The following is a 13,262-nucleotide window of genomic DNA, read 5'->3' on the forward strand; positions in this document are numbered from 1 at the left end:
CCACGGCCCAGTGTATCCTGTGCCTCGGCCAAGGCCGTCTCCCTATCCTGGTGAGTCCTGTGCCTGCGCTAAGAACTAATCCTCCTGTATGTCTCCCCAGCCTGGTGAGTCCTGTGCCTGCTCCCAGAGCCAGGCCTCCTGTGTGTCTCTCCACTCCAGTGATGATCCATGGCACGAAACCTCCAGTGATGATCCATGGCAAGAAGGCTCCAGTGATGATCCATGGCACAAAGCCTCCAGTGATGATCCATGGCACGAAGCCTCCAGTGATGGTCCATGGCAAGAAGGCTCCAAATCAAATCAAATCAAATCAAATTTATTTATATAGCCCTTCGTACATCAGCTGATATCTCAAAGTGCTGTACAGAAACCCAGCCTAAAACCCCAAACAGCAAGCAATGCAGGTGTAGAAGCACGGTGGCTAGGAAAAACTCCCTAGAAAGGCCAATACCTAGGAAGAAACCTAGAGAGGAACCAGGCTATGTGGGGTGGCCAGTCCTCTTCTGGCTGTGCCGGGTGGAGATTATAACAGAACATGGCCAAGATGTTCAATGTTCATAAATGACCCGCATGGTCGAATAATAATAAGGCAGAACAGTTGAAACTAGAGCAGCAGCACAGTCAGGTGGAAGTTGAAACTGGAGCAGCAGCATGGCCAGGTAGACTGGGGACAGCAAGGAGTCATCATGTCAGGTAGTCCTGGGGCATGGTCCTAGGGCTCAGGTCAGTTGAAACTGGAACAGCAGCATGGCCAGGTGGACTGGGGACAGCAAGGAGTCATCATGTCAGGTAGTCCTGGGGCATGGTCCTAGGGCTCAGGTCCTCCGAGAGAGAGAAAGAAAGAGAGAAGGAGAGAATTAGAGAACGCACACTTAGATTCACACAGGACACCGAATAGGACAGGAGAAGTACTCCAGATATAACAAACTGACCCCAGCCCCCCGACACATAAACTACTGCAGCATAAATACTGGAGGCTGAGACAGGAGGGGTCAGGAGACACTGTGGCCCCATCCGAGGACACCCCCGGACAGGGCCAAACAGGAAGGATATAACCCCACCCACTTTGCCAAAGCACAGCCCCCACACCACTAGAGGGATATCTTCAACCACCAACTTACCATCCTGAGACAAGGCTGAGTATAGCCCACAAAGATCTCCGCCACGGCACAACCCAAGGGGGGGGGGGCGCCAACCCAGACAGGATGACCACAACAGTGAATCCACCCACTCAGGTGACGCACCCCCTCCAGGGACGGCATGAGAGAGCCCCAGCAAGCCAGTGACTCAGCCCCTGTAATAGGGTTAGAGGCAGAGAATCCCAGTGGAAAGAGGGGAACCGGCCAGGCAGAGACAGCAAGGGCGGTTCGTTGCTCCAGAGCCTTTCCGTTCACCTTCCCACTCCTGGGCCAGACTACACTCAATCATATGACCCACTGAAGAGATGAGTCTTCAGTAAAGACTTAAAGGTTGAGACCGAGTTTGCGTCTCTGACATGGGTAGGCAGACCGTTCCATAAAAATGGAGCTCTATAGGAGAAAGCCCTGCCTCCAGCTGTTTGCTTAGAAATTCTAGGGACAATTAGGAGGCCTGCGTCTTGTGACCGTAGCGTACGTATAGGTATGTACGGCAGGACCAAATCAGAGAGATAGGTAGGAGCAAGCCCATGTAATGCTTTGTAGGTTAGCAGTAAAACCTTGAAATCAGCCCTTGCTTTGACAGGAAGCCAGTGTAGAGAGGCTAGCACTGGAGTAATATGATCAAATTTTTTGGTTCTAGTCAGGATTCTAGCAGCCGTATTTAGCACTAACTGAAGTTTATTTAGTGCTTTATCCGGGTAGCCGGAAAATAGAGCATTGCAGTAGTCTAACCTAGAAGTGACAAAAGCATGGATTAATTTTTCTGCATCATTTTTGGACAGAAAGTTTCTGATTTTTGCAATGTTACGTAGATGGAAAAAAGCTGTCCTCGAAATGGTCTTGATATGTTCTTCAAAAGAGAGATCAGGGTCCAGAGTAACGCCGAGGTCCTTCACAGTTTTATTTGAGACGACTGTACAACCATTAAGATTAATTGTCAGATTCAACAGAAGATCTCTTTGTTTCTTGGGACCTAGAACAAGCATCTCTGTTTTGTTCGAGTTTAATAGTAGAAAGTTTGCAGCCATCCACTTCCTTATGTCTGAAACACATGCTTCTAGCGAGGGCAATTTTGGGGCTTCACCATGTTTCATTGAAATGTACAGCTGTGTGTCATCCGCATAGCAGTGAAAGTTTACATTATGTTTTCGAATAACATCCCCAAGAGGTAAAATATATAGTGAAAACAATAGTGGTCCTAAAACGGAACCTTGAGGAACACCGAAATTTACAGTTGATTTGTCAGAGGACAAACCATTCACAGAGACAAACTGATATCTTTCCGACAGATAAGATCTAAACCAGGCCAGAACATGTCCGTGTAGACCAATTTGGGTTTCCAATCTCTCCAAAAGAATGTGGTGATCGATGGTATCAAAAGCAGCACTAAGGTCTAGGAGCACGAGGACAGATGCAGAGCCTCGGTCCGATGCCATTAAAATGTCATTTACCACCTTCACAAGTGCCGTCTCAGTGCTATGATGGGGTCTAAAACCAGACTGAAGCATTTCGTATACATTGTTTGTCTTCAGGAAGGCAGTGAGTTGCTGCGCAACAGCCTTCTCTAAAATTTTTGAGAGGAATGGAAGATTCGATATAGGCCGATAGTTTTTTATATTTTCTGGGTCAAGGTTTGGCTTTTTCAAGAGAGGCTTTATTACTGCCACTTTTAGTGAGTTTGGTACACATCCAGTGGATAGAGAGCCGTTTATTATGTTCAACATAGGAGGGCCAAGCACAGGAAGCAGCTCTTTCAGTAGTTTAGTTGGAATAGGGTCCAGTATGCAGCTTGAAGGTTTAGAGGCCATGATTATTTTCATCATTGTGTCAAGAGATATAGTACTAAAACACTTGAGCGTCTCTCTTGATCCTAGGTCCTGGCAGAGTTGTGCAGACTCAGGACAACTGAGGTTTGGAGGAATACGCAGGTTTAAAGAGGAGTCCGTAATTTGCTTTCTAATAATCATAATCTTTTCCTCAAAGAAGTTCATGAATTTATCACTGCTAAAGTGAAAGTCATCCTCTCTTGGGGAATGCTGCTTTTTAGTTAGCTTTGCGACAGTATTAAAAAGGAATTTCGGATTGTTCTTATTTTCCTCAATTAAGTTAGAAAAATAGGATGATCGAGCAGCAGTAAGGGCTCTACGGTACTGCACGGTACCGTCCTTCCAAGCTAGTCGGAAGACTTCCAGTTTGGTGTGGCGCCATTTCCGTTCCAATTTTCTGGAAGCTTGCTTCAGAGCTCGGGTATTTTCTGTGTACCAGGGAGCTAGTTGCTAGTGCAACTGCATCTAGGGTATTGCGCAAGATTAGATTGAGATCCTCAGTTAGGTGGTTAACTGATTTTTGTCCTCTGGCGTCCTTGGGTAGGCAGAGGGAGTCTGGAAGGGCATCAAGGAATCTTTGTGTTGTCTGTGAATTTATAGCACGACTTTTGATGTTCCTTGGTTGGGGTCTAAGCAGATTATTTGTTGCAATTGCAAACGTAATAAAATGGTGGTCCGATAGTCCAGGATTATGAGGAAAAACATTAAGATCCACCACATTTATTCCATGGGACAAAACTAGGTCCAGCGTATGACTGTGACAGTGAGTGGGTCCAGAGACATGTTGGACAAAACCCACTGAGTCGATGATGGCTCCGAAAGCCTTTTGGAGTGGGTCTGTGGACTTTTCCATGTGAATATTAAAGTCACCAAAGATTAGAATATTATCTGCTATGACTACAAGGTCCGATAGGAATTCAGGGAACTCAGTGAGAAACGCTGTATATGGCCCAGGAGGCCTGTAAACAGTAGCTATAAAAAGTGATTGAGTAGGCTGCATAGATTTCATGACTAGAAGCTCAAAAGACGAAAATGTCATTTTTTTTTTTGTAAATTGAAATTTGCTATCGTAAATGTTAGCAACACCTCCGCCTTTGCGGGATGCACGGGGGATATGGTCACTAGTGTAGCCAGGAGGTGAGGCCTCATTTAAAACAGTAAATTCATCAGGCTTAAGCCATGTTTCAGTCAGGCCAATCACATCAAGATTATGATCAGTGATTAGTTCATTGACTATAATTGCCTTTGAAGTAAGGGATCTAACATTAAGTAGCCCTATTTTGAGATGTGAGGTATCATGATCTCTTTCAGTAATGACAGGAATGGAGGTGGTCTTTATCCTAGTGAGATTGCTAAGGCGAACACCGCCATGTTTAGTTTTGCCCAACCTAGGTCGAGGCACAGACACGGTCTCAATGGTGATAGCTGAGCTGACTACACTGACTGTGCTAATGGCAGACTCCACTATGCTGGCAGGCTGGCTAACAGCCTGCTGCCTGGCCTGCACCCTATTTCATTGTGGAGCTAGAGGAGTTAGAGCCCTGTCTATGTTGGTAGATAAGATGAGAGCACCCCTCCAGCTAGGATGGAGTCCGTCACTCCTCAGCAGGTCAGGCTTGGTCCTGTTTGTGGGTGAGTCCCAGAAAGAGGGCCAATTATCTACAAATTCTAACTTTTGGGAGGGGCAGAAAACAGTTTTCAACCAGCGATTGAGTTGTGAGACTCTGCTGTAGAGCTCATCACTCCCCCTAACTGGGAGGGGGCCAGAGACAATTACTCGATGCCGACACATCTTTCTAGCTGATATGCACGCAGAAGCTATGTTGCGCTTAGTGATTTCTGACTGTTTCATCCTAACATCGTTGGTGCCGACGTGGATAACAATATCTCTATACTCTCTACACTCGCCAGTTTTAGCTTTAGCCAGCACCATCTTCAGATTAGCCTTAACGTCGGTAGCCCTGCCCCCGGGTAAACAGTGTATGATCGCTGGATGATTCGCTTTAAGTCTAATACTGCGGGTAATGGAGTCGCCAATGACTAGAGTTTTCAATTTGTCAGAGCTAATGGTGGGAAGCTTCGGCGTCTCAGACCCCGTAACGGGAGGAGTAGAGACCAGAGAAGAATCGGCCTCTGACTCCGACCCGCTGCTTAATGGGGAAAACCGGTTGAAAGTTTCTGTCGGCTGAATGAGCGACACCGGTTGAGCGTTCCTACAGCATTTCCTTCCAGAAACCGTGAGAAAGTTGTCCGGCTGCGGGGACTGTGCCAGGGGATTTACACTACTATCTGTACTTACTGGTGCCACAGACGCTATTTCATCCTTTCCTACACTGAAATTACCCTTGCCTAACGATTGCGTCTGAAGCTGGGCTTGCAGCACAGCTATCCTCGCCGTAAGGCGAGTACAGCGGCTGCAATTAGAAGGCATCATGTTAATGTTACTACTTAGCTTCGGCTGTTGGAGGTCCTGACGAATCGTGTCCAGATAAAGCGTCCGGAGTGAAAAAGTTGAGGAAAAAATAAATAAATATATGAACGGTAATTAAAAGGTGAAAACCGTAAAGTTGTCAGGTAGCAAAACAGGTTAGCAACAAAACGCACAGCAACTCGAAAACAAGCCTGCAAGTTGTAGGGTGGGCTTCTCATCACCTGAGGACACGTGATGGTCCATGGCAAGAAGGCTCCAGTGATGATCCATGGCATGAAGCCTCCAGTGATGGTCCATGGCACGAAGCCTCCAGTGATGATCCATGGCACGAAGCCTCCAGTGATGGTCCATGGCAAGAAGCTTCCAGTGATGATCCATGGCAAGAAGCCTCCAGTGATGGTACATGGCACGAAGCCTCCAGTGATGGTCCATGGCACGAAGCCTCCAGTGATGATCCATGGCATGAAGCCTCCAGTGATGGTCCATGGCACGAAGCCTCCAGTGATGGTCCATGGCAAGAAGCCTTCAGTGATGATCCATGGCAAGAAGCCTCCAGTGATGATCCATGGCATGAAGCCTCCAGTGATGGTCCATGGCATGAAGCCTCCAGTGATGGTCCATGGCACGAAGCCTACAGTGATGGTCCATGGCACGAAGCCTTCAGTGATGATCCATGGCATGAAGCCTCCAGTGATGGTCCATGGCATTGAGGCATCCAGTAATGGTCCATGGCACGAAGCCTCCAGTGATGGTCCATGGCAAGAAGCTTCCAGTGATGGTCCATGACACGAAGCCTCCAATGATGATCCATGGCAGGAAGCCTCCAGTGAGGAGTCATGTCACGAATTCTCCAATGACGGCCTCCAGTCCGGAGCCTCCAGCGACGGTCCCCAGTCCGGAGCCCGTAGCAAGTGTGCCCAGTCCGGGGCCCACAGCGAGGAAGCCCAGTCCGGGGTCCACAGCGAGGAAGCCACGTCCTGGGCCCGCGACGAGGGTGCCCAGTCCGGGGTCGGCGGCGAGGGTCCCCGCACCAGAGATGCCACCATAGTGGGGTGAGCCAGCGGTGGAGCGGTGTCTGCATCCCGCACCTGAGCCGCCACCACGGATAGATGCCCACCCAGACCCTCCACTATTGGTTTAGGTTTTGCGGCCGGAGTCCGCACCTTTGGGGAGGGGTTACTGCCACGCCCTGACCTTAGAGATCCTTTTTATGTCTCGATTTTGGTTTGGTCAGGGCGTGAGTTGGGGTGGGCATTCTATGTTTTGTGTTTCTATGATTTATTTTCTATTTCTATGTTTTGGCCGGGTATGGTTCTCAATCAGGTACAGCTGTCTGAGTTTTCATCTGTATTTTTCGTAGCTGTTTACATACCACCACAGTCAGAGGCTGGTACTAAGACAGCATTAGCCAGCACCATCTTCAGATTAGCCTTAACGTCGGTAGCCCTGCCCCCGGGTAAACAGTGTATGATCGCTGGATGATTCGCTTTAAGTCTAATACTGCGGGTAATGGAGTCGCCAATGACTAGAGTTTTCAATTTGTCAGAGCTAATGGTGGGAAGCTTCGGCGTCTCAGACCCCGTAACGGGAGGAGTAGAGACCAGAGAAGAATCGGCCTCTGACTCCGACCCGCTGCTTAATGGGGAAAACCGGTTGAAAGTTTCTGTCGGCTGAATGAGCGACACCGGTTGAGCGTTCCTACAGCATTTCCTTCCAGAAACCGTGAGAAAGTTGTCCGGCTGCGGGGACTGTGCCAGGGGATTTACACTACTATCTGTACTTACTGGTGCCACAGACGCTATTTCATCCTTTCCTACACTGAAATTACCCTTGCCTAACGATTGCGTCTGAAGCTGGGCTTGCAGCACAGCTATCCTCGCCGTAAGGCGAGTACAGCGGCTGCAATTAGAAGGCATCATGTTAATGTTACTACTTAGCTTCGGCTGTTGGAGGTCCTGACGAATCGTGTCCAGATAAAGCGTCCGGAGTGAAAAAGTTGAGGAAAAAATAAATAAATATATGAACGGTAATTAAAAGGTGAAAACCGTAAAGTTGTCAGGTAGCAAAACAGGTTAGCAACAAAACGCACAGCAACTCGAAAACAAGCCTGCAAGTTGTAGGGTGGGCTTCTCATCACCTGAGGACACGTGATGGTCCATGGCAAGAAGGCTCCAGTGATGATCCATGGCATGAAGCCTCCAGTGATGGTCCATGGCACGAAGCCTCCAGTGATGATCCATGGCACGAAGCCTCCAGTGATGGTCCATGGCAAGAAGCTTCCAGTGATGATCCATGGCAAGAAGCCTCCAGTGATGGTACATGGCACGAAGCCTCCAGTGATGGTCCATGGCACGAAGCCTCCAGTGATGATCCATGGCATGAAGCCTCCAGTGATGGTCCATGGCAAGAAGCCTTCAGTGATGATCCATGGCAAGAAGCCTCCAGTAATGATCCATGGCATGAAGCCTCCAGTGATGGTCCATGGCATGAAGCCTCCAGTGATGGTCCATGGCACGAAGCCTACAGTGATGGTCCATGGCACGAAGCCTTCAGTGATGATCCATGGCATGAAGCCTCCAGTGATGGTCCATGACATTGAAGCATCCAGTAATGGTCCATGGCACGAAGCCTCCAGTGATGGTCCATGGCAAGAAGCTTCCAGTGATGGTCCATGACACGAAGCCTCCAATGATGATCCATGGCAGGAAGCCTCCAGTGAGGAGTCATGTCACGAATTCTCCAATGACGGCCTCCAGTCCGGAGCCTCCAGCGACGGTCCCCAGTCCGGAGCCCGTAGCAAGTGTGCCCAGTCCGGGGCCCACAGCGAGGAAGCCCAGTCCGGGGTCCACAGCGAGGAAGCCCAGTCCTGGGCCCGCGACGAGGGTGCCCAGTCCGGGGTCGGCGGCGAGGGTCCCCGCACCAGAGATGCCACCATAGTGGGGTGAGCCAGCGGTGGAGCGGTGTCTGCATCCCGCACCTGAGCCGCCACCACGGATAGATGCCCACCCAGACCCTCCACTATTGGTTTAGGTTTTGCGGCCGGAGTCCGCACCTTTGGGGAGGGGTTACTGCCACGCCCTGACCTTAGAGATCCTTTTTATGTCTCGATTTTGGTTTGGTCAGGGCGTGAGTTGGGGTGGGCATTCTATGTTTTGTGTTTCTATGATTTATTTTCTATTTCTATGTTTTGGCCGGGTATGGTTCTCAATCAGGTACAGCTGTCTGAGTTTTCATCTGTATTTTTCGTAGCTGTTTACATACCACCACAGTCAGAGGCTGGTACTAAGACAGCATTGAATGAGCTATATTCCGCCATAAGCAATCAAGAAAACGGCGCTCCTCATAGCCAGGTACTTTAATGCAGGGAAACTTAAATCCGTTTGACCAAATTTCTATCAGCATGTTAAATGTGCAACCAGAGTAAAAACAACTCTGGACCACCTTCACTCCACACACAGAGACGTATACAAAGCTCTCCCTCGCCCTCCATTTGGCAAATCTGACCACAATTCTATCCTGATTCCTGCTTACAAGCAAATATTTAAGCAGGAAGCACCAGTGACTAGATCAATAAAAAAGTGGTCAAATAAACAAATGCTAAGCTACAGGACTGTTTTGCTACCACAGACTGGAATATGTTCCGGGATTCATCCGAAGGCATTTAGGAGTACACCACATCAGTCATTGGCTTCATCAATAAGTGCATCGATGATGTCGTCCCCACAGTGACAGTACGTACATACCCCAACCAGGAACCATGGATTACAGGCAACATCCGCACTGAGCTAAAGGCTAGAGCTAACACTTTCAAGGAGTGGGACTCTAACCAGGAAGCTTATAAGAAATCCCGCTATGCCCTCCGACGAACCATCAAACAGGCAAAGCGTCAATACAGGACTAAGATCGAATCGTACTACACCAGCGCTGACGCACGTCAAATGTGGCAGGGCTTGCAAACCATTACAGACTACAAAGGGAAGCACACCCGAGAGCTACAGAGTGACACGAGCCTACCAGATGATCTAAACTACTTCTATGCTCGCTTCGAGGCAAATAACACTGAAACATGCATCAGAGCACCAGCTGTTCCGGAAGACTGTGTGATCACACTCTCCGCAGCCGATATGAGTTAGACCTTTAAACAGGTCAACATTCACGAGGCCACAGGACCAGACAGATTATCAGGATGTGCACTGCGAGCATGCGCTGGCCAACTGGCAAGTGTCTTCATTGACATTTTCCACCTCTCCCTGTCCGAGTCTGTAACACCAACATGTTTTAAGCAGACCACCATAGTGCATGTGCCCAAGAACAACACCAAGGTAACCTGCCTAAATGACTATGCAGCCATGAAGTGCTTTGAAAGAATGGCCATGGCTCACATCAACACCCTTATCCCAGAAACCCTAGACCAACTCCAATTTGCATACCGCCCCAACAGAGCCACAGATGATGCAATCTCTATTGCCCTCCACATGGCCCTTTCCCACCTGGACAAAAGGAACACCTATGTGAGAATGCTATTCATTGACTACTGCTTAGAGTTCAACACCATAGTGCCCTCAAAGCTCATCAATAAGTGAAGGACCCTGGGACTAAACACCTCCATCTGCAACTGGATCCTGGACTTCCTAACGAGCCGCCCCCAGATGGTAAGGGTAGGTAACAACACATCCGCCATGCCGATCCTCAACACAGAGGCCCCTCAGGGGTGCATGCTCAGTCCCCTCCTGTACTCCCTATTCACTCATGACTGCATGGCCAGGCACAACTCCAACACCATCATTAAGTTTGCCGATGGCACAGCAGTGGAGGCCTGATCACCGACAACAACGAGACAGCCTATAGGGGGGATGTTAGAGACCTGGCTGTGTGGTGCCAGGACAACAACCTCTCCCTCAATGTGATCAAGACAAAGCAGATGTTTGTGGACTACAGGAAAAAGAGGACCGAGCACGCTTCCATTCTCATCGACGGGGCTGTAGTGGAGCAGGTTGAGAGCTTCAAGTTACTTGGTGTCCACATCACCAACAAACTAACATGGTCCAAGCACACCAAGACAGCCGTGAAGAGGGCACAACAAAACATATTCCCTCCAAGGGGACTGAAAAGATTTGGCATGGGTTCTCAGATCCTCAAAACGTTCTACAGCTGCACCATCAAGAGCATCCTAACTGGGTGCATCACTGCCTGGTATGACAACTGCTCGGCCTCCGACCGCAAGGCACTTCAGAGGGTAGTGTGAACGGCCCAGTACATCACTGGGGCCAAGCTTCCTACCATCCAGGACCTCTATACCAGGCCGAGTCAGAGGAAGGCCCAAAGACTCCAGCCACACTCAAGTGGTACTGGAGTGCCAATTCTAGGTCCAAGAGGCCTCTAAACAGCTTCTATCCCCAAGCCATAATACTCCTGAACACCTAATCAAATGGCTACCCAGACTATTTGCATTGCCCCCCCCCCCCTCTCCCCCTCTTTTACACTGCTGCTACTCTCTGTTGTTATCATCTATCCATTGTCACTTGAATAACTCTACCTTCATGTGCACATTACCTCAACTAACCGGCTCTGTACAGGTTCCCCCCCCCCTGTATGTAGTTGTGCAATTGTTATTTTACTGCTGCTCTTCAATTACTTGTTACTTTTATGTATTTTTCTTATCCATTTTTCTTTACTGCATTGTTGGTTAGGGGCTCGTAAGTAAGCATTTCACTGTCAGGCCTACACCTGTTGTATTCGGTGCATGTGACTAATAAAATGTGTTTTAATTTGAATACAATTTGATTTGATTTGTTTATAACATTATTGTTGGCGTACTGCCAATTGCTTGCGAATGATAGTGTGGATGTATGAATCATTTCAAATTCCTTACCAGACGACACAATTTTGTTTTCATATGGTTGTTTTTTTTACGGCTAGCCAGGGGCGCATTCCAACGCTCAGATATTATTTCCATACAAAGCTTTAGTGTTTAGCGAGTCCTTTTGGATGTGAGGGGAAAAGTACTTTTGGATGTGAGGGAAAAAATATGGAGTAAAAAGTACATTTTGTCTTTAGGAATGTAAGTACTTTACATCACTGATGAAGAATAATGATGGAAGTTTGGCTGTTTTTACTGAGCCGGATCGTTTCGACTCGTTCAGTCAAAAGAATGAATCTTCGACTCATTTCATTCATTTGAGTCAGTATTGACCAGAGCACGAAGGAACACGTATCTTTCGCGAACAGTAGCACCCCAAACGATTCGTTTTCGAGTTTGTTCATCAGAGCTTCTGGAGGCCTATGTTTTGTTTATTTTTCTTCTCTATGCATGACCTAATTTGCCTGCGCGCATATATGACAGACAGTTGTTGGTCGGGGCACGTCTCCAGAATCACCGGAGATGCCGGTTTTAATCCTGATCAATCAGAAAAATGAATCATGACTCTCGATTCAGTAAGAGTTGTTCAAAAATAACAAATCGTCCGCGAACTGCGCATCCCTAATAAAGAACTGAGGTTGTGATTGCTCTGAGCATGTGACATTTCAGGATTTTGTTGCGGCAGCAAACAAATATTATAAATTTTTGCTAAACAAATTGAACTTCAACTGTGGAGTTTAAAAAGTGTTCTAGGTCTGATTCTTAACGGAATTACTTTTGTTTTCACTTTGTACCTACAAACTTGCAAACTTCAAAAGTCGCTCAAGCTGATTTACCATGCCAGGGTAAGTTTTTGCTATGTGTATTAACCAATAGCCTACTGTAATAGAGAATCATTTTGTATTTCTTGAGAGTACCTACCCCAAATGCCCCTGAAAAAATGAACTATCTTCTTTGCATAAATCGCTCTGTGACTCAGTTTTACAGTAGACTAGGCTGTATGAGATTATAATTTCCCATACAGTAGCATTCATGAATCATATGGTGTTTAGGATCAGCTACCTGTTGCGCACTGCTTTAAATTGAATGTTCGAAGTGCAATAATGACCAATAAATTGCACGGATGGCAATTGCTTACATATCTATCCCATTGGGTGATCTCAGAAAATCGATGTTCTTCTATTCTACAATTTAGGGACGATTTTCTTGATTTTAGGCTCAAAAGAAGTGCGAAATCCTCTCCCATGGTAGTGTCCACTTTATATTCCGCTGTGTTTTGTATGTTTGTTTATTTTCCCTGTTTTTATTTATTACATTTATTTCCCTTTATAGTTTATTCGCCTAAGCATGACCTTCAACCACATACCATATTTTTCTCCGAACGTTGCTTTTGTGTCACCAATTAGACATAGCTCTTGCTGACACCGGTCAACGGGGGTTGTGCGTTCGTAAATTCATCAGTTATTCTGCGCTCTGGCACACTCAGGCGAAAGTGCGCTGAACTCGGAGTAGATACCCAGAGTGAATTTACGAACGCACCCTAGATAAAAACACGGGTCCGGCTATGGCCAGACACTTCTTTCCCAGTCCGCAGAAGGAAAAGAACCACTAGGACGGTGAGGTATAAGTGGAGAGATAACAGGAGAAGACCATAGGTCCTTTACTAACCATCAGCTAACCACCCTCACTAACCATCATTTGGGCTGCAAAGCTCACTGGGCAAAAGTGTTATAAATAAAAAATGAGGTTGTTTTTTTAACTAACTTTGACGACTAGATGGGTATTTGTTTATTTTCTAAGCTGACATATGGAGTTGTTTTAAGATGGTAATACTATGGACCATTTAGCTATTTGATTTAGTGTTTTAGGACCCTTTTAGGTATAAAAAAATAAATACATATTTGATCAAATATTGAATTTGGTCTTTACTACTATAGCCCAGAGAAACATATTGAATAACACATTCATAAATGTAAAAAAAGACAGTCAAAAAATTATTCATAAGA

This window comes from Oncorhynchus kisutch, linkage group LG18 (genome assembly GCF_002021735.2).
Source record: "Oncorhynchus kisutch isolate 150728-3 linkage group LG18, Okis_V2, whole genome shotgun sequence".
In the NCBI taxonomy this organism is placed as follows: domain Eukaryota; kingdom Metazoa; phylum Chordata; class Actinopteri; order Salmoniformes; family Salmonidae; genus Oncorhynchus; species Oncorhynchus kisutch.